The 18,111-nt window shown below is 40.6% G+C and overlaps 1 protein-coding gene across 2 annotated transcripts in view; it reads right to left on the reverse strand.

The window, feature by feature from the left end:
* Window positions 1-12,119, reverse strand: part of SMPD3 (sphingomyelin phosphodiesterase 3) — a 288,206-nt gene extending 276,087 nt beyond the window's left edge. Inside the window, exon 1 of one of the 2 annotated variants that reach the window (XM_016427761.2) lies at window positions 11,687-12,119. The gene's annotated coding sequence lies outside the window, so the exon portion shown is untranslated. The remainder of the gene's footprint in view (window positions 1-11,686) is intronic. The other variant, XM_056810121.1, reaches the window with a different exon arrangement.
* Between the last annotated feature and the right edge of the window lie 5,992 nt (window positions 12,120-18,111).

Here is an 18,111-nt window from a genome sequence, read left to right on the forward strand (position 1 = left end):
TGTAATGGATTATTCATATGTCTTAAGAAACAATGGAAATGGAGGCGCATGTGGGTGGTTCAGTGGATTGAGAGCCAGGTCTAGAGACACTTCCCAGCTGGGTAATCCTGGGCAAGTCCTTTAACCCCTATTGTTTTGCCCCTGACCACTCTTCTGCCTTGGAACCAATACACAGTATTGATTCTAAGATGGAAGGCAAGGGTTTAAAAAAGAAAGAAAAGAAAAAAATGGAAATGGAGTTATTAGAGAAACATGGAAAAACTTATATGAACTAATAAAGAATGAAAAAAAGCAGAATGAGAATGATAAATGCAGTAGCTATAGTAAAGCAAATCAAAACAATACTAAAAAATAAAACAAATCTAAAAAGCTCGTCGAACTCAGATAAATTACAATGATCAATCTTGGTCCTAAAGGATAGATGATGAAACACATTTCTCTCTTCTAACAGAGAGATGGAGCACTATGGATACAGAATATTACATACACTGTCATATAATAACTTGGTTGGTAGTCATGAAAACTTTTTTTCATTACAAAAGAGAGCTCATGTAATCGAGAAGATGCTCATCAACTGGGGACTGGCTAAACAAGTTGTGGCATCTGATTGGGATTGTACTGTGCTGTAAATAATAATGAGCAAGGAGGGAGGGAGGGAGTCAGAAGAAGGAAGAGAATTTAGAACTCAAAATTAAACAAATGAATGTTAAAACTAATTGTTTTTATGTGTAATGGGGAAAATAAAATATTATTTAAAAGAAAGATAAAATGTAGTTAAGAAGCTTTTCAGGAGTCTGTCACTGTTAAGGAAACAGAACCTGGGGGCAGCTGGGTAGCTCAGTGGATTGAGAGTCAGGCCCAAAGATGGGAGGTCCTAGGTTCAAATATGACCTCAGACATTTCCCAGCTGTGTGACCCTAGGCAAGTCACTTAACCCCCATTTCCTAGCCCTTACCACTCTTCTGTCTTAGAACTAATACACAGTATTGATTCTAAGGCAGAAGGTAAGGGTTTAAAAAAAAGAATCTTAGGATTATGACATGCTAGGAGGAAGTCTGCAACAAATGCCATTGATCCAAAGCTTAATTAGTGAAATTTTGCTTCTGATGAGTTGATTAATTATTATAAAAAAGGAATAATTCAAGTCCTATTGAGATTATGTGAATCATGGTGAAATGCAGATCAGAAACTAGCTACTGGTTATTTTGATGATGGACAAAAAATAGGGGAAAAAAGGAGAGAGGAGAGGAGAGATAATTAAAATCATTTTCTTAAATAACTGTGGCCTTTTTCCCTATCAGACATTTTGAAGATGAGGAAATAGAGAGCTGAAGACAGTTGACCTTTAATGGTATTCAAACCCAGATTCTAGGACTTGTGGATAGAGTTTTGGAGTCAATAAGATCTGGATTCAAATCCTGCCTCAGATATTTATTAGCTGTGTGACCACAGGCAAGTTGTCTAACCTCTCTCAGCCTCAGTTTCCTCATCTATAAAATGAGGAAATTGGAACTGATAGTCTCTGAGGTCTCTCTCAGCTTTAAATGAACAATTTTTGCTTCCAAATCTGGGACTCTTTATTTTACATTGTCTCTCTTTGCTGTCCTTTCTCTCTCCCAGTCCCATTGGAACTTGAGAAATAGCTCTCTATAGACAGAAGCATTTTTGAAAGGTCATGTTTAATATACTTTTAAAAAATCCTTATCTTCCATCTTAGAATTGATACTAAATATTGGTTCAAAGGCAGAAGAGCAATAAGGACTGGGCAATGGAGGTTAAGTGACTTGCCTAGGGTCACACAGCCAGGAAATCTCTGAAGCCAAATTGGAACCCAGGACCTTCTGTTTCCAGATCTGGCATTCTATCCATCATCTTACCTAGTTGCTCTTCATGCCTGAACTACCTTTTACTTTCTTTGCTAAAACTTCTAATTGTGATAGAGATTTCTGTAACATAAACTCATCATTGTATAAAGAAGAGGACGAATGGAACTTTTGGCCCAGGATAGAGTGGATTAGATGGAGTTTCACAACCACAGATTTCATTTGTTAATCAACTAAAGCATACATTTAGTCACATGCTTATGTCAAATCAAGTCAAGAAGAATTTATTAAGTGCTTGCTCTATGCCAGACAGGGCATCTAGGTGGTACAGCATATAGAGTGCTGGGTCTGGAGTCAGAAAGATGCATTTCCCTGAGTTCAAATCCTGCCTCAAACACTAGCTGTGTGACTCTGGGCAAGTCATTTCATCCTGTTTATCTTAGTTTCCTTAACTGTCAAATGAGCTAGTCAAGGAAATGGCAAACCACTCCAGGATCTTTGCTAAGAAAACCTCAGATGGAGTCACGAAGAGTAGAACACAACTGAAAAACAAATGAACAAAACAATGTGCCAGGCACTGTGCTAAAGGCAGCTCAGAGGATATGTAGTTTTCTCATCACTAGCAATAAATTATGATTACATAAAGGCAGCATGTGGTATCAGACAGAGACCAGGGTAACCAATGATGTTAGTTCTTGAATCTATTTGAGGAACAGAAAGATGGTCTGAAATCCTTTGTCTGAATTCAGGTATCACCAGTGCTGTGATAGGATTCTAAGTAATAATGACTGACACTATTCCTTTTTTATAAATGTTCCTTTGGTCAAGATAATATTCATTGTTGTTTCTGGAGACTTAAAGAATAGCATTTAATTTTGTATAGATGACTGGTTTCCTGAATAATTGTCTCCATCTGGGAAATAAAACTTACTACTGATGAGGTTAAGTTATAAGTACCATCATGAAGAAATTCAGATTGGAATGGACCTCAGAGACAAAGAATCCAACTTTACCCGAAAAAAGAATCCTCTCAATAACATGCCATTATGTAGTCATCTAACCTCTTCCTGGAGATTTCTAGTTAAGGAGAATTCATGATGTACCAAGGCAGTCTATTCCATTTAAGGATACATCTAATCATTAAGAAGTTGGTTTTTTTAAATATTCAGGCAAAATCGAATTCTTGCATTGTGCTAAACTTAAAGAGAATAATATTTAAAGATAGCTAAAATAACCTCCCTGAGTCTTCTCTTCTCCAGCCTAAATATCCCTAATTCCTTCAACCAATTCTCATATCGATAACCTCTACTCCCTGTATTGACTGACCATCATCATCAGAATCTTCAATTGAAAGAATGAGCCAAATTTCATTTTCCTCATTTGCTATCTAAGAATGATAAAATTTTGTAGTCAGCTAACAAAGCTTTTGGAAGGATGACATGTTAAGAAAGATCAAGATTTAGAGCTGAAGGGGACCTTAGAGAACATCTAGTACAACTCTATCATTTTATAGATGAAATTAAAGCCCATGGATATTGTGACTTTTCCAAAGATAGAGATTTTATGCATCAGAAGCAACATTTGAACACAGGTCCTCTGATGCCAAGGGTAGGGCTCTTTCCATTGTACTATACTTCCTCCATATTTTTGTGTATAAGGATTTGTTTGTGTATAAAGGTTGATGATGGCTTAGCTCTCAACTGTCCTATAAATTGAGAGATAGTTTCATGAATGCCCATTGGTACATGCCTCCATTTGGAGTTCTCTATTTTTCTTCCAGTTTCAGATAGAAGTTGAGTATTCCCTTTATGTAACCCATACCTCAATGGTATGAGTCAATAGTCTAGCTATTTTGATCAAGTTAGGAAGAATCATTGAGGGATTATTCAGTTTGTCCAGTGGATCTATCACAATGACAACAGATTCAAATATGAGTATGAATTAATGAAAAGAGCTTATTATGGTTGTAGAATAGAAAGAACCCTGGCTTTCCAGTTGGAGGCACTGGGTTCAAATACCAGCTTTGATGCTTACTAGATTGTGGCATCAGGTATTTGTCTTTTGACCTGGCTGGGCTTGAGTTTCCTCATCTATAAAATTAAGGGGTTGGAATAGACACCTCTATGGTCATTTCCAGTTCAAAATTTCTGATCCCGTGATTCCTCTTATCCTCTCTAATTGAATGTATAATATTAGATTGCATTTGACCAGATAAAGAATGCTGAGGAAATCTTTCACTTTGTATCCTTAACTCTTGTTTCTCCTCTCTGCTATCAGGGGCTTACCCCTCTATCACTTCAGTATAATTAAATTTACATTGGTACTCCATCATCAGTTTTTTGAAGGGAGGATTCTCTCACCTTATTTCAGCATATTTTCAAAGAATTTAAGTCCTATCTTTTGGAGGATAATATTAGGGGGTGGATAACGTTAAAATTTTCCTTTGAAGGATCTATGACCAAGAGCAAACAAGAATTTAAAAGAAAGTGGAGGCTGGTAAGCTCTTGGCTAGGAAGGGTAAAAATAAAGGCTATTAAGAAATCAAAGAGATCATCTACTTTTAAGTTAAAGTAAGGAACAAGAACCTTTGAACTCCAAGAAAGTGACAATGAATTTCAGATAGGAATATAAATTTCTCCCCAAATCCTCAAACAGATATAAATGTATATTGCTACTATTGAGCAGTGTTTATGCTTACTGAATGCTAACATTTGAATTTAAAGTTAGAGGTAAGAAAAATATCCTTTCACATAGATAGAGTTCATAATGATAGACCAGATTAACTGATCTATGGTTTGTGTTTGGCATAGCATGGTGGGGAAAGGGAATGATTGGTATGAAATTTACATTCATAGAGCCCAGGCCGTGGACTGGAAGAAATCAAATCTATTGATTGGACTTGGTACATCTCTAGACTGTTTACTGGCTGTTGGGTCGAATAACCCTTATACCCACAGGGAAGCAGAGTGAACATTTCAGGATGCTCTTAAATTTGCTAAGTAAGCCTGCAATGAATACACAGCGTGTAAAGGCTAAGAGATTGTGCTATATTATGCTCATCCTGTTACCTTTGATTCCATCACTGAAAAACTAGTGGTCTCTCCCAAGAAGTTTTGAAAATGACCTCCTCCTACCCCCGCCAAAACAAAGAAATCTAAGGCCAAGATGATCGAATAATTGCAAAGCCAAGAGTGAATGCTGAATTGATCAATTCTGACTTTGACCAATAGTCTATTTTATGATTTGGCTAATCTTTTCCATATAGGTTTACAATAGAGACATGCTTCTTGATACAGCCAGTGGCAACGAGTAGTTTTTTAATGCATGGAATTTGCCTAGGTTTTCTGTTCATTCATTTTGCTGTCTGCCTTACAATGTTTACAAGTGCTTGATTAAATCCTTAGGTGAAACTATCACAATAAGAAGATCAAATAAGATTATGAAAGACATAGTATAATTCTGATGTGAATATAAGGAAAATTAAGTGATGGAATTTTCATGTGGGGAACTAGAAAGAGAGCAACAATCTTTGCTTGGTATCAGCAGGTGGTTCATTTTATGAGATAATTTAGCTCTGGTGTTCTTATATGCAGCCAAAAGGCAAAGGAGAGATTGTCATATTTTTATCTTGTAATACTGAGTCACAGAGTTTGATAAAAATCGCAAAGATGTCAAAGTAAGATTAATACCTAATAATTGCCCATCTCCCTTCTGTTGAGGAGCTCTTAAATCTTCACAACTGCATAAATTTTTGCTTGTACTCTAAGCATTCTTGAACAGGACAGGTTTCATTGAGCCACAACTGAATCTTCCCCCCAAAGCCAAAGCATTTATCTAAAATCCCACCATAAATTGTGGCAGAGTTAGTAGGATAACCTAGGTCTCCTATCAATAACCTAGGCCAGTGTTTTCTAGACTTTCAATTCAGGAACATGTTTTTAGAAAAATCAAAGAAGAGACTAGCTCAGAGGAAAGTTTGTATGAGCTTCTATTTAGCTTTGCACATAGTTTATTACTGGTTTCTGTGTAAATGGATTCAAATGTTACCCCATCATTTCCAAGGGAAGGCAGGGAACTATAAAGTAGCCTCTCTTAAAAAAATTATTAGAATAGAAAAGTGGAGAGGAGCAGAGTTTGTACTGATTATAGTACAATTGGCAATAAATTCATCTCCTTTCTGCCACACCCCAGTCCCCCAAATATTGTTAGCCCAAAATCAATCAATAAAGTCAAATTCTTGCTCCAGAACACAGTTTTTAGAAAGACCATCTTAACTCTGTCAGCTGCACAGTAAACATATCTCCAACTTTTGTAATTTATGGGCTTATCTGGGCAGAATTTAGTTTAAAGTAGAAATTTATGTAAACACAGACATAGCTGTCTTTCCACAGAAATAAATGCTCTTCAGTAGCTTCCATTTTGCAGAGTTTCTGGAGGTTTGTTCATTTTGAAGCAGATAGAAAGTAACATTCAGTCTCCATAGCCTCTTTCTGTAACATTGCTTGATAGCTGAAAACAATCCTAAAAGAGTGGGCTCACATGGTTTTCTGAGGGACACCCAGAATCTCTCTTAACCTATTCTCCATTCAGGACATAAATCAAGAATGTCTTGTCATAACACCAAAGCCCAGAGACAGTCAACAGTATGGAAGCTGCTATAGACCTCGGAGCTGGAGCTCTTTTTGACTGGGATACTCTGCTTTATCACTTAGCAAAGGCTCAGTTACACAGTATAAGGTTAGTATGGATCACTGATTTTCATAGAAGAAATCTACCGAATACCTCATTCCAGCCAGTTTTTGAATCAGTTCTCCAAATTGAACAGCAAATGACTTCAATCCCATTTCTTTCCTCTACCCTCTATTTAGAGGGGGGTAATGAGAGATGAAATAATCAATAGGCTACCAGGAGGAAGAAGAAGGAAAATAATAATAATCCTTGAACGGGATGATTCCTTGGGTAGTCATGACAGAATTATTCTTTTCTTTAACTTAGATCTTTTTTTTTTCCTTTCTAGGAAAGCCTGGTGCTGGATGGCTTGGGTTTAACTCCAATCCAGCAAGGATCACTGCAAATATTGGGTAGCAAGAAGTTTTAAAAGACTAACACAGGTGCTCTGTTCTTTTTCAAAATATTTTGTGGTTATATTTTCTATTCACAGATCATAAGTGAAGAACAGGAAGGGAACTTAAAGATCATTTAGTCCAGTCTCCTTTTTTGACAGATAAGGAAACTGAGGCTCAGAAGTGAAGTTTCCCAAGGTCGCATGGCTAAGCCAGCATAAAAGGAGGACTACAATATAGCACTTTAATGTTTGTAAATTTAATCCTCACAGCATTATTGGAAAACAGGTGTTATTATAATTCCCATTTCATAGATGAGGAAACTGAGGCTGATGGAGGCCAAGTGATTACTGAGAGCCAAATGGGTACTAAAAATCTGAGGCAGGATTCAAACTCAAGTTTTCCTGATTCCAAGCCCATTGCTATGCTAAATAATACCTATATCCCATTAACAATCTTTTTTGGGGGTGGGTGGGTGGAGGGAAATTAAAAGCATAGTCAATGGGTATTTTGCAGTTGTATTATTAATATGTTATTTGTCATCATATATTTTATTATTAGAAATCTAATTAATAAACAGGTACACTAGTATTCTAGGGTTTTAATTTCCAACAACAAACTGTTAAAGTATAATTCAGGTGGAATCTTGGCACTTCAGACATCATCTAACTTAATCCCTCCTTGTTGCAGAATTTTCCCTAAAACATTTTTTATGTATAATTACTTAATTTTTGTTTGAAAATCTCCAAGGATAGGAATTCATTCATTCTAGGGTATTCTAGTCCATTTAGGGGCAGCTTTAATTGTTAGTAAATTCTTCACAACACTGAACTGAAAACTTTCCCCTTAAAATTATACTTCTTCGTTCCTTGGTTCTAGTTTCCCTCTGAAACTAAATGGAAAGGAATGTCAAAGTAAAATTCTCCTTTCCTCAGGAAAGTTCTTCATATGTTTCAAAATGTCTCTGCTGAAACTTCTTTTCTCCAGCCTGAATCTTCCCTGTTTTTTCCACCACATCCTGCTAGGTCTCAAGTCCCCTCATGAGTCTGGTCACCCTCTTTTGGATATACTCCAGTTAGTTAATGTCCATTCTAAAATGAGTCCAGAAATAAATGTGATAGTCCAGATGCAATCTGACCAATTTAGGTTACAGTAAGTGATGCAATCTCCTTTCTCATTCTAGAGATTACCACTAACATTTTGGTGGTCATTTCACACTATTGATTCCTATTGTTTGCAATTACCAACTTCATTCAGGCAAAAATCTCACCAGTCTTCCTCCTGTACCAGAATCCCAAGGATCAAATTCACAATGTACTCCCTTTAATGAATTCACAGGGGGAAAACAATTCAGTGGCCAAGCTAAAGAATCATCCGTGATTAATCACTGTCCCTAGTACTGCCTTATTACTGTTGTGAAAAGTATTACTGAGGCAAGGAGTCAGGAGAGAAGTCCTGGGATTATTACACCTGGAGGAAGCTGGATGGCTTTGCAGAATTTTAACAGCAACTTACATTCCACTGTGATTCCTTTGGATCAAGCCATTTACCAGGAAATATCCTCAGTTAAGCATATGGGAGTCAAATGAATCTTTTACATGTGTTCCAATGAAAGATAACATGGAAAGAGGGGCTTTCCAGTTCAGCTTTTTGCAAATCACATGACTCATAAAGTCAAACCACAAGTCTCAACAAATTTGGCCACTGTTCAGAACACAAAAGAACTATATGGGAGAGTAAAGTGAAGGATATTTTATATTAGAGAGTTTAAAAAATCTGAATCAGTCTGACACCCAGAAAGCCATCATTTTAGCTTGAAAAATGGAGAGGCACATGTTAGCTGCCTCCTTAATTCCATACAGTAAGCTAAACTGAATAAACAGGAAATAAAAAGAGAAGCGACACCAATGTATGAATTGTGCAATAAGTCTTAAAGACATATACATCCAAACAAAAAACATTTCTTCCTTGCTGTGCTGATATAAAGGCAAACAAAAAATACAGAAAGGAATTTTTAAAAAGATCACAATTGGATCAAAAATGGCTGACAGAAGAAGAAACATTAAAAAGAGCCCAGTGAAAACAGCTGCTAATCTAAAATTATCGGCTGCCTTTAATAACGAAGATGTTTGATCTGCCTTCCCTTTTGCTTTAATGAGATTTGCAACAATTCATTACCCAACCAGTCCAGTAGAGCTGCAGAGATGTGTTGGTATAGTGAGTGTTGGTGCTGCTTTTTCCCCTCTCCCAGCCCTCAAGGAAATAAAAATGTATACCTTTGTTTCCAGTTCACTTGGATAATATCTCTAAAACCTACATTTAGAAATGATCAAATAGGACATCCCTTTAGATAAAGCAAAAGAGGGATGGAGAAGAGTTCAGGCCATATGTCAGTGGGTTAATTGGATTGTATTTGATGGTTTTGTTTGAGCTCAGCAGCCCTCTCTAGTTTCCCCCTCTTTTCTTCTGCAGAAGCCAGGAGGGGGAATATGAGTCTGCTTTTGTCTCCTTTTGCCTTGCTTAAGGCACGTTTTAGGCTCAAACTTAATTTTCATGCTGCAAGCCCAACACCGGCAGTTTGCCCATTTCGGAGTTTCCTTAGGACCAGCGTTTCTTTGCCGAGTGCCTAAAATGCAGCAGAGAAAACATGATTCTCCAGGCACAGGAGAGCAAGCAAAAAAACCTCAACCTCTTAAACCTATTATGTCTGGACCAGCTTAGAAGCATATGGTTTGTTGATCATTTACCACCCACTTCAGCTCTCGGAAAGGAGAAACCCCAATTCAAATAAATACTGCAAGGCCTCAACTGGTTTCCTCGTTTTTGTTAGCGTTTTTATCCCTGGACTCTGATTTATGAAGCCCGAAGCATTAAAGCCTACAAGCCTAATGGGAAAGCACTAAAAGGAATTTGGCACGTAACTCCCCACTTGGCCTTAAACACATCCCCCCAAGTGAGGGTTCCTTTCTTCCCCTCTCAAATGCACTGGAGGGGTGGGGTGGGGGCTGTCTTGCGGACCCCAGTTGCTTCAGCTAACCCAGAATGGATGGACCACTAGGAGAGGGGCACGAATCAGCTTTGGTCTTCCGAGGAGCATCCACCCACAGTCTAAGCATCGAGAGAAACGATGTTCCCCTACCCAACATCCAGTAGGCTCCTACCTCAGGCACTTGGCAACGAGAAAAGCCGTAGCTAAGGGGCCTGGGACACATGCTCCACAGCCCAGAGGAGGTGAGGGGGGTGAGAAGTAGGGGGTGGGATTGGAAAGACAGAGAAAGACAGAGAAAGAGAGAAGCCTGCACCTCTGCCCCGCCCACAAGTGCTTGGCTCCTCCATCCCAAAGAGAAGCTGGTCGAGGATTCGATAGCAGAGTTGTCTGGGAGCTATGGGGGACTGGGGTTGAAAAGGACCCTCCGCGACCAGGGGCGGAGTCTCCTTAGCCTCCCCGCCCTCCCATTCTCAACATCTCGGATCTCGGACCCAGCAGATTCTAAGCGGGGGGCGGGTCCCCTCAGTCTTCCTCAGGCTTGTCTCCACCCCCCGCCCCAGCCCCAGGCAGTAAGCGAGCTCTGATGTGGAGAATGGAAGAACCCCTCTCCATGTCCAGCCCCACGCCCAGATAGAGCTGAGGGTGGGAAGAACAGGATGCCCTTCAGTCCTCCCCACCCCTGTTCAAAAAAGGCAAAAGAATCTCCGATGAAGGTGGTCCTCCTCTCCCTTCCCATAGACAAGAGTATTTCTCATATGTGGGGTCTCCCTAACCCTACCATAACAATCTACAAAGAACAAACAAAGCAACTCAGGCAGAGGAACGAGGTTCTCAGCCCCTTATCTTGAACATGGAGCAACTCAGAAGGGGGGCATAGGTCTTCCTCAGTCCCATAGTCCAAAACAGAAGCTTCGAGGTGGAAATGTGAAATTCCTCTCAGCAGTCCTCCATTCCCATTCACAGCGGGAACAACTCCCCATCCACAGCCATACACAAAATAGCAGGAGAGTAGGGGGTTGTTCCTTATATCCCACCGCCATTCCTCTCTCTAGATAGAGCAGCTCCAAGTTGGGAGTTAGACAAGGGTGGGGGGTCCCTCAGTTTCTCCTTTCAGGAGGGCTGAATTGATGGTCCCCTGATTCCTTTCCATCAAAGCAACCTGAGAGGTCTCCTGATCACCCCTGGCCACCCCAGGCAGAGGAGCCCCAGATGGGGCCTGGGGCACCCCTCATGCTTCAACAGAAAAGGGGCGGGGGAAAGTTCCGCAGCTCCTCCTCCCAGGTGGGCTGAGATGGGGGTTGGGTTTTTTTTTAATGAGCCTCTAAGCCGCCCTTGCCCCCAGATAGAGAACCCTTGAGGTGGGGGGCTGGGGTTTCCCTTATCCCTATACACAGAAGAGGACTGGAGCAGGGGGAGTTCTGCAGTTCGTCTTTCCAGGTGAGCTTAGATGGAGGTTGGGGTCCTCTGCCTCCCCCCTCCCCCCAACTAAGCTAGATTGGGAGGTCTCCTGGCTGTCCTGCCCTTAGCCAGAGAAACTGCAAGTGGGGGTGGGGTGAGGTCCCCTCGAATGAACCCTAAAGGAGGCAAGGGTCTCCTTGTCTGGTTGAGATGGGGGTTCGCGTCTCTGGGCCACCTCCCTCCTCAGGAGAGGCTGGCTTCGGGCTTGGGCTGGGGTGGGGGTGGGGGGGCTCGGAAGCTTCAGCCGTCCGCTCCCCGGACGCCAGTTCAACCCCGGGCGGTGGCTCCTGGAGCAGGTTCTCCCCAAGCCACATCTCCGCCCGGTGAGCGCGGCTCGTGAACAGGACACTCACCTGGCGGGTGGGCGGGCGCCCCTTTCTCCGATACCACAGGACGGTCAGTTCATAGGCTGCGGAGTAGCTCAGCTTGCTTCGGGTCCCATCCCTCCGCGGGTGACCGTGGTGGCGGTGGCGGCGGCGGCGGCGGCGGCAGCGGCGGCCTCAGCTTCGGCTCCGCTCCGGGAGCCTCTTTCGGACTCAGCACCTCAGGTGCTCTGAACAGCTCCGCGCCTCGCCCCGCCGCGCCAGGCTCCGCCCACATCTCGTCTCAGCAGCCAATCGTGGCCCTGGACCAGCCCCCCTTTCCCCCTCCCAAACCCTACGATGTGGATTCGACAATTTCAGTCCTACCTCCCCATTCCGAGCCTGGGTCCCCATCCTTTGGGGCGGCTGCGGAGGACTAGAACCACAGCCCCCAGCGTGCCCCGGGGCTTCCCCCGGGACTTCTGGGATATGCAGTCCCCCTCATCAGTAGAATAGATTCACTGGGCAGCACCACCCCACAGAGGTGTACTGCATTTCCCAGAATGCTCTACGAGGGTGGGAATTAGAAGGTTTTGAGGGACTTTGACTATGGAGAAGGCCTGAGCTTGAAGGGGGGAAACTAGGCAGGTAGAGAATGCTCATAGCACCAAGATATCCCTAGGGTTGCAGGACCAGTCAGGGGTTTATAAACTGGGGGAAAGGGTCATAACGGGATGGGGAAACTGAGACACCGTCTGAAGGGACCTACCTTGGTCTGGTTTGCCCCTAGTGAAAAGTTCCATTTTTTTCCCTTTTAGTGCTGGGATTCCTCCCCTACTCCTTGCTCCTTGTTCGCATTCTAGTTCCTCTTCCCTGAGACAGGCTCTTTAATTTGGAGTACATCTCTCAGACAACTCCCTCCCTCTGCCTCTGGAGCTCTTCCCCTCCCCCTTCACCAGGATCTCCTTCTCTAAAGAGGATCTTCTTTCCTGATCCAAGATTCCCTCCCCCAAATCAATTCTCCTCTTTTTAAATCACTTAACCCTTTTCAGCCTCAGATTCTTCATTTGTAAAATGAAGAAATTTGATTAGATAATCTAGATAATCTCTAAGGTCCTTTCCAACTCCAAATTCTTCTATCCTAGTTGTGAGTTGATCCAACCATTCTGAATGGCAATTTGGAACTATGCCCAAGGGCTTTAAAAGACTGTCTGCCTTTTGATCCAGCCATACCACTGCTGGGTTTATACCCCAAAGAGATAATAAGGGAAAAGACCTCTACAAAAATATTTATAGCTCCCTTCTTTGTGGTGGAAAAAAAAATTGGAAAATGAGGGGATGCCCTTTGGGAAATGGCTGAATAAATTATGGTATCTGTTGGTGATGGAATATTATTGTGCTGAAAGGAATAATGAACTGGAGGAATTCCATGTGAACTGGAAAGACCTGCAGGAATTGATACAAAGTAAAAGGAGCAGAACCAGGAGAACATTGTACACAGAGACTGATACACTGTAGTACAATCGAATTGTAATGGACATCTCTACTAGCAGCAATGCAATGATCCAGGACAATTCTGAGGGAGTTATGAGAAAGAACACTATTCACATCCAGAGAAAGAATTAAGGAAGTAGAAACACGGAAGAATAACAACTGCTTGATCACATGATTCGATGGGGATGTGATTGGGGATGTAGTTTCTAAGAGATCACCCTAATGCAAATATTAATAATATAGAAATAGTTCTTGATCAATGACACATGTAAAACCCAGTGGAGGGGAGGGAAAGAACATGAATCATGTAACCATGGGAAAATATTCTAAATAAATTAATTAAATAAAAATTTTCAAATCTAAAAAAAAAATTTTTTTTTAAATAGATCTTTCCATTCTATGATCTCTGGGACAGAGTCTCCTCTTTGGACCTATCTCTGCCTGTTGACATTTTTTCCTGATTGGTCACTTTGGAAGTCAAATTATTTCATTTTTCCACTTTACCCTCTGGTGTTAGCAGTGTTACCTAAGGCAAGTTTCTTCACTGCTCTGGACCTTTGAGATAACTTCGTGTGGTAGTGGGAAGAAAACAGGAACTTGTTTTGAATTCTGACTGCAGCTCTGTAATCTTGGATACCTACAAATATTTATTGGGATCCTATTTACAAGGTACATAGACAATGCTCTAGGAAAAAAAAAAAGAATATGAGGGCAAATCACTTCCTTTTCCCCGAACCTATGTTTTCTCCACTGTAAAATGAAGAGATCCACTTAGTCCATAATTTCAAGTATTACTCCTCATCCCTTAAATGAGGAGCTTGGACAGGGTGATGGTTAATGTTCCTTCCAACTGTAACATTCCATGGTCTTCTGTAAGAAGAACCTATCCTTCAAAGGTATTAAAGATAAAGCCTTGTAACTATGCTGTTGATCTAGTTATAGTGAGTAATATTGTAATATAGGTGCTTGATTCCAATTGACACTGGAAACAATCTCCAAAACCATAGTGCCTGATAATCTGCTTAGACTCTCATTATAATTTTTTCTTTCTTGCCATCTATTAGCCTTTGATTTTCAACTTCTCCTCTTTTCTTACCTCAGAGATCTCAACCAACCTATTAGATAAAACAGAACCCATGGGGACTTTTTAGGAAATAGGAACTGACCTTGTAATTTCATGGGTAGAAATAGCTTCCAGATGAAGAATCTCTCTTTATCAGTGCAGATTGGCACATTTTCAGCAACTTATAGTTTTAGAGAGTTGTCTAAGTGATTTGCCCAGAGTCACAAAGTTTGTCAGATGTAGGAAAGTAGGCTTTTAGTTTAGAATCACAGAATTCTACAATGTAGTAACATGAATCTAAAGGTCATCTAGTCTAATTTCCAGAAGCCTCCCCTAAATAGGGGTTCTATAACATCCCCAGTGGCAGCTAGTATATAGAATGCCTGACTTGGTGTACCCAAGTTCAAATTTGACCTCAGACATGTGTTAACTGTGTGATCCTGGGTAAGTCACTTAACCCTATTTGTCTCAGTTTCCTCATCTGCAAAATGAGCTAGAGAAGTAAAATGGCAAACTATTCCAGTATCTTTACCAGAAAATCTCCAAATGTGGTCACAAAGAGTCAGATACAATTGAAACAAATGAACAGAATTCTCTCTGCATTGGTGAGCAGGGCTGGAGAAGGACTCTTTGTTTCCTTGGCTTTGGAGGAAATATTTTCCCTGAATCCTGAATCAGTTTTCTGGTTCTGATCTAGAGAGAGAGACAGAGTAAAGATAGCAACTTAGAGGCAGCAAAAGTTCAGACCTCAGCAAACCCTTCCTCACCAATCAAAAACACAATGCTTTGAGGGGATTGAAAACCAAATCTAACAGGACAGAGCTAGGGAACCCTCTTCCTGGACCTGACTTAGAAGGTATGCCCTGAAAAAAGCATGAACTCTAGAACACGCAGGTTTAAGGGAAAGGAAGAAGGAAGATCCCAGGACCCCTCCCCCACCTATAGTACTGAACCTCCTGCAGTGGCTGGAATCTCTAGGCAGGCAAGGACGCTAGTCTGGAGGGAGAACCTTGCTAGCAAAGCTGTGCCAGGCTCAGGGCTTAGAGCACAGGCAGCATAGAGGTAGCTGGAGGAGAAGCACAGAGCAGGCAGCCCAGTTGTAGCCAAAATGCTCCATCTTAACCCCCCACCCCATTTTCTGGAGGTTTTGGCCTCAGGGAAGAGCTGGCTTTGCAGATCAACCCTGCTCTGGCTCTATCTCATCAATAAGGACAGATAAAAAGCCTTCAGAGGACAGGGAAGCTCCAGCTCCAGCTCCAACACCCCTCTCCCACAGACTGATCTGAGATCCTCACTGATTGAGCTCCAAGGGCAAAGGCTGCAACAAATTACAGGCAACAACCTTGACCACAGGGCAGGAAGCCCAGATCTTTTTCAGGTTCTGCTGTCAGCCAGGGAAGATCAGACTACCTGATCAAACAGTAGAACAGAGAAGAAGCCCCTGCAGGATAGCACAGCCCAAATTCACAGATCCAGCACAAAATGAGAGGAGTAATGCTACAGGCAATTACAAGGGGGAAAGAAGGGAGAAATATGAGTAAACAACAGAAGAAGAAAAAAGGAATTACAATCAACAGCTTCTCTCCAGGCAATGAATAAAACACAAATGAAACAGAGGAGGATCAAGGAACACCAAGCAAAAACACAGAAACTTCAGTGAATTGAACACAAGCTTTGGAAGAACTCAAAATACAATAAAAAAAACAATTAGGAGAGGCTGAATATAACAGGAAAAGGAACTTAAAAAACAAAATAAATCATCTGGAAAGAAAATCAGACAAGAAGGAGAAGGATGACCAAAAATCCAGGGATGAAATTCAGTCTTTAAAAACTAGAATACAACAACTAGAAGCAAACAACTTCACAAGGCAGCAGGAAACTATAAAGCAAAATCAAAAGAATGAAAAAAATTGAGGAAAACATGAAACACCTCATCCACAAAATGGAAGATTTAGAAAACAGGTCCAGGAGAGACAACGTAAGAATCATTGGTCTATCAGAAGATCATGACAAAAGAAAAAGCCTGGACATCATTTTACAAGAAATTATTCAAGAAAACTGCCCTGACATTCTAGAGCAAGAGGGAAAAGTGGAGATTAAAAGAATCCACAGATCACCTCCTATACTTAATCCTCAACTGACAACACTCAGGAATGTTATAGCCAAATTCAAGAACTACCAGACCAATATAAAAATATTACAAGCTGCTAAGAAGAAGTCATTCAGATACCATGGAACTACAGTGAAGATAACACAGGATCTGGCTGCATCTACACTGAAGGACCAAAAGGCACAGAATATGATATTCTGGAAAGCAAGGGAACTAGATATACAACCAAGAAGCAATTACACAGCAAAACTAATTATATTCTTGCAGGGGAAAGTATGGTCATTTAATAAAATAGAAGACTTCCAAGCATTCATAAAGAAAAGACTAGACCTGAACAGAAAATGTGATGCCCAAACACAGAACTCAAGAGAATCTCCAAAAGTTAATTAAGAAAGGGAAAAAAAAACAAAAACAAAAAAAGTTTTTGAAGGGACCCAATAAGTTCAAATGATATATATCCCTACAAGAAAAGAGGATATTGGTAACTCTCAAAAATTGTTATTATCACCTGGGTAGCTAGAAGAATTATACTTAGAGGGAACAGTGACAAACTGTATGGGATGAAATGCCAAGACATAAATATGTATATAAATATATATATATATATATATATATATATATGTATGTACATATGCATAAATATATATATATATATATACATATATAGAGAGAGAGAGGTTAAAAAAAGAGGTTAATACTATCAGAAATGGGAAAAGAAACAAAATGGGGTAAATTTATATGTCATAAAGAAGCGCATGGCAGGAGAGAAGGAGAACATCAATACACTGGAAGGATAAAGAGGTTGGAGACAGGAAATACTTAATTCTTAGGTGCATTGAAATTGACTCAAAGAGAGATGAACAATCAAATCCATTGGAACAGAGAATTGATTTGTGCTCTATAGAGAAGTAGAAGGGTAACAAATGGACTGGTGGGGAGGGAAGCAAAATAAGGGAGGGAGAGGGTTGGGGGTAGTTTAAAAAGACTGTAAAGAAAATAAGAGGGGAATAAGAAGGGGCGGTTAGAAAGGGAAGTAAAATAAGGGTGGGAATTAGGGGAATTTTTAAAAACGAAAAGGTGGTGTAGAAGGAAATAGTGAAAGAAGAAAGGGCAGAACTAGGAGTGGAAATCAAAATGTTGGGAAATACACAACTGGTAATCATAACTCTGGATGTAAATGAAATGAACTCACCCATAAAATGCAAACAAATAGCAGAGTGGATTAGAAACCAAAATCCTACCAAATATTGTCTACAAGAAACACATATGAGGAAGGTAGATACTCATAGGGTAAAGGAAAGAGGATGGAGCCAAATGTCTGGGCATCAACTGAGAAAAAGAAGGCAGGAGTCTTAATCACGATATCTGACAAAGTCAAAGTAAAAATAGATCTAGTTAAAAGAGATAGGGAAGGCAATTACATCCTGATAAAAGGCAGTATAGACAATGAGAAAATATCAGTACTCAACACGTATGAACCAAGTGACATAGCATCCAGATTTCTAAAGAAGAAACTAGTGGAGCCCAAAGAGAGATAGAAAAACTATGCTAGAGGAAGGCCTAAACCTTCCTCAATCAGAACTAGATAAATCAAACCAAAAAATAAATAAGAAAGAGATAAGAGAAGTGAATGGAATCTTAGAAAAATTAGAGTTAGTAGACTTGTGGAGAAAAATAAATAGGGACAAAAAGGAATACACCTTCTATTCAGCAGTACATGATATATTCACAAAGACTGACCATGTACTAGGGCATAAAAACATGGCAAACAAATGCAAAAGAGCAGAAATAATAAATACAACTCTTTCA

Source organism: Monodelphis domestica, chromosome 1, assembly GCF_027887165.1.
Source record: "Monodelphis domestica isolate mMonDom1 chromosome 1, mMonDom1.pri, whole genome shotgun sequence".
Lineage (NCBI taxonomy): Eukaryota > Metazoa > Chordata > Mammalia > Didelphimorphia > Didelphidae > Monodelphis > Monodelphis domestica.